This window comes from Miscanthus floridulus, chromosome 6 (assembly GCF_019320115.1).
Source record: "Miscanthus floridulus cultivar M001 chromosome 6, ASM1932011v1, whole genome shotgun sequence".
Lineage (NCBI taxonomy): Eukaryota > Viridiplantae > Streptophyta > Magnoliopsida > Poales > Poaceae > Miscanthus > Miscanthus floridulus.
In genome coordinates, this window is record NC_089585.1 from 105,663,876 (window position 1) to 105,668,201 (window position 4,326).

Consider the following 4,326-nt stretch of genomic DNA (forward strand, 5'->3'; position numbering starts at 1 on the left):
GATGAATTATTTTAGCTATGATAAGATGTAAACCTATGATTTATTTGATATGACTTGAATCTTGTTGGGAACAACATTATGATGTGAGATGAATTCATGTGTACTTAATATTGTGTTATATGCCTGAATTTTACTCTATTTTTTTGATTTTTTACTGTATTTTTATAAATTTTAATAATGTGTGACATACCCGTCGGCGACGGCAAGTGTGCCAGCCAGCCTGCCCAGGCGGCGGCGGCGGCAAGCCTGCCAGCCAGGCCAGGCGGTGGCGGCGGCAACCAGCCAACCTGCCCAGGCCAGGCGGCGGCAGGCAGCCCACGCACCGGTCAAACGAAACGTCGGAAGATGGAGATGAAGATGAGACGATACGTGGTGACGAGCATTGGCCGTGGTGACGAGGATGAGTAAAGGTATTTATGCATTTTTGGTTTTATATTTCAATAGGAAAAAGGAAGTATATGACATAGGCACGATGTCATGATGCGTCATCAAGCTAACAGCATGACAGGGCATGGAGCACGCTGCGGCTTTGGCTCAGCCGCGCTCAGGCTCTCAGCCAGAGCTTGCCGGCGCTGTGCGGTGAGCTGCACCGCTACCTCCTCCTCGTCGGAGTCACCATCGAAAGCATCGTCGTCGTAGTCAAGCGAGACGAGCTTGTGGCCACGGCGAGGAGGAAGAGCGGCCATGTGGACCATGTGGAAAGGTGGCCATGTGGACCGGCCCCATAGCCATGGGATGGGACTATGGGAGCAACGCGGTTCCCTCATCCGCTTCGGTTTGAAAAAAAAGTCTAAGGGCTCGTTCGATTCTATTTAATCTGGGCTATGAACCATTCCTGTTGACAGAAGCTTATTCAAATTATATAATCAGCATGTTCGTTTTGGCTGAAACGATCGTGGATTATTACTGCTGGCTGGTTTGGTGTGAGAGAAAACATGATTATTACTGCTGGCTGGTTTGGTGTAAGAGAAAAATACTGTTCTGGCTTATAATCCACGATCGTTTACGATCAAGCGAACAGACTTAATGAATCCGGCCTGGAATATTTTCTGGCAGTTATTCCCCTTCAAACGAACGCGGCCTAAATCGTCTCACTCAACTTTTGCGGAAATCTGCTTTTCCTCACTGAATTCTAAAACCGGGTAAACCATCTCTCTAAACTTTTAAAACGGATCGTTTTACCTCACTGACCGAGTTACTCGGTTTCAGAGTTCATGGAAGAAAAACAGACTTTCGCAAAAGGTAAGGGAGGTAATGTGGACTTTTTCCATTCAGTTTTACATCAGCCAACGGGGGGTGCTACTGCACTGGAGTAAATCTCCATCTTCCACAGTTTTTAGGTCGAACTCATGGCACGTTTTATAAGTTCAGTTGGGGAGATGCATGCACGCCGCGCCATGCCGCCATCCAACTCTTCAGGTCAGGATAAGTAAGTTGAGTTGAAATCTCACTCTGATGATCTGGTCAAGACGGCATAAACATACACCCTGATCTCTACATGTACTATGTTCTTCCAATCACCTCATACATATACCATGAAATTATCCTCCAGTAGTTCTAACCGTACTCAGATGTTCAATAGGACGGAGTAGTAGTATAGCCTCTGAAACGAAGCCTGCACAATTGACGACTCACACGAGGAAATAGACTAACTGTGGGTCGACGCTCTTGGGAATACGTCTAGCACGAGTGCTACTGAGCCCACTGCAAGTGGTGGTAGCCAAGGACTCCGCCAGGCAGTGCGCGAATGCCATGTAGCTCTGGTAGCCGTTCTCGGCTTTGACTCGTCCACCGGGATTGCCGACGTTGTTTGGCACGAGTCCACGGGCGCAGCTGTGGTCGTAGTGCCAGTCTCCGGTTTTCCAGTCGAAGGTGTACAGCGGCAGGAACCGGTGGCCGAAGCTGGCGACGAAGGCAACGGCGTCCAACACGAACTGGGCCTCCTGCATCGACGTGTAGTAGGCGAGGCTGACGCGCGTCCACCCGGGTCGCACCCCGTGGTAGCCCTGTACACATACGTACCATCCGAGTAAAACAAGTGATCGATCACTCGATCCACGTTTAATCATTGGGTTTACGTACCTGCTCCACGGCAGATCTGATGGCTTTGGCGCGCGCCGGACTGATGCCGAGGAGCCGGTGGGCGTATGGCCCCGCGCACGCGCATCCCTGCGCGCGCCTGCACACCGAACAGGTCGTTCAGAAGCTTCGTCACGAACCGGCAGTGCAGCTGCAGCCTACTGCCCCATCCGCCCTCGGCCTCGGGAGGCTCAGTCGCATCTCGGTCTCGCGGGGCGTACACCACGAAGGAGAGCACCGGGAGCCGAGGCGCGCTCGCGGCGTTGTCCGCACCTTGCAGCAGGCGCAGGTTGGGGTTGGCCCCCGCGCGGACACGGCGGAGAGCCAGCGCGAGCATGCGTGCCTCCTGCGCCTCGATGCACGCCTCCCCGACCCACTCCTTCACTCGGAACGCCAGCGCCGCCCGGACCTTCTGTATGATCGCCGGCGTTCCGGCGTCCTCGCGCTCCTCGGCGTCCTCGCAGTACACCGTGTCGCCGTAGGCGCTGACGTAGTGTACGGTGCCCCCGCCGCAGGTGGACGGCGCGGTGCCGCGGAGGGCGTAGAGCCGCGACGCCATGGCCAGCACGCCGGGGCTCCCCGGCCCACCGAGGAACTTGTGCGCGCTCAGGAACACGGCGTCGTAGCCGTCGTCCGCGTCGCCGTCGCCCGACGGCCGCATGTCGACGCGCACGTAGGGCGCGCTGCACGCGAAGTCGAAGCAGGCGTAGGCGCCGTGGCGGTGCAGGACCGCCGCCACGGCGCGGGTGTCTGTGCGCAGCCCGGTGACGTTGCTGCACGCCGAGAAGGCGCCCAGCATGGGCCGCCCCGAGGGCGCGCGCGAATGCCAGCTCCGCCTCCAGCGCGGCCAGGTCCAGGACGCCGCCGTCAGCCGTCCTCGGGGTCGGGGCGCAGCCCGATCTCCACCACCTCCGCGAGGCTCTCCCGCCAGCTGAGAAGGTTCGAGTGGTGCTCGTAGGGCCCCACGAAGACCACCCACCGGTCGGACGGCGGCAGCGCGGCCAGCACCGCGGCGCGCAGCGTGGGTGGGACGGCCATGCCCGTCACTTCCTGTAGCCGCTTGATGGCCGCGGTGCACCCCGTGCCGCAGAACAGCAGAATGTCCTGCGGCCCGGCGCCCAGGCTGCGCTTCACGTACCGCGCCGCGTCCCCGGCCAGCTTGCTCGTGTGCAGGCCCACGTAGCTGTCCGTCGTGTGAGTGTTTCCTGCCAATCGCCGTCCACATGCGTATATAAGCACCGAGTCGTATTTGTGTGTCGAGGAAAATAGGAGCTATTCACGGCACGTATGGTACTCACCATAGAAAGGCAGAACGTTCCGAGTGACGAACTCCTCGACGAACCGCAGGCAGCGGCCGGACGCCGTGTGGTCCGCGTACGTGATGCGGCGAGTGCCGAACGGGGACGCGAACTCTGCTTCCGCGCCGATGATCTGCGACCTCAGCCGCTCCAGTTTCTCGGTCGGTGCGTCGTCGTTGTCCGCCTCGGCCTTATTGTTGACGTCGTCACCATGGCCCAGAACAAGACCATCGAACAGGAGGCCATCGGAATGCTCTGTTGTTGCTGCTACTGCTGCTGCTGCTACAGGAGATGCAGCGCCAGTACATACATTATTGGTTGAAACGAGCGGCACGCGCAGAACGAGAAGCGGCATATCCAATTGGTGAATAAATGGTGGTTTAAGCTGATGGTAATCTAACCCGATCGAGTGGGCAGACAAGAGATGATGTCGCTGAACGAAGGATCGTTTGAGCAGGCATATATAGGGAGCTAAGGCTAGCTGCTCTTCCGGCCTTCACGTAGGAGTAGAACCAACACACAAACATTTTCCTGTGTTCCGTGATCTGTGTGGGTGCCTGCCGGCTTCCGTGCCGTGGGAGACGGGACGAGCAAACCAAGGACTGATCACATACCAAGGGGCCGGCACGGCAATACCGCAGACCGCCACGCCAAATGCAAGTGCAGAAGTGCTAATCGGCGTGGCCACCTGGGTCGGCGAACGAAATTAGGCAAACGGTGCCCGTAGCCCGTAGGCGAGCGCGCGACACGGTGGGGGCGTATCGTTTCGTTTCGGTGGATGGCCCCTGGGTCTGATTCGACATCACCAATGCAGCGGGCTGCAGGCCGGCCGCGTCACTCCACCAATCAGAGCGAGCAGAGCATGTCATTCTGGCACCTGTGGGTGGGCGGTGGTTTTGCGTTTGCAGTTGGAACCGGCCCATTGGAAGACTTCTCTTGCTCCGCCGAA

At 57.6% G+C, this 4,326-nt stretch overlaps 1 pseudogene; it reads right to left on the reverse strand.

Annotated features, from left to right (window-relative positions):
• Positions 1 to 1,568: 1,568 nt before the first annotated feature.
• Positions 1,569 to 3,732, reverse strand: LOC136458921 (uncharacterized; annotated as a pseudogene).
• Between the last annotated feature and the right edge of the window lie 594 nt (positions 3,733 to 4,326).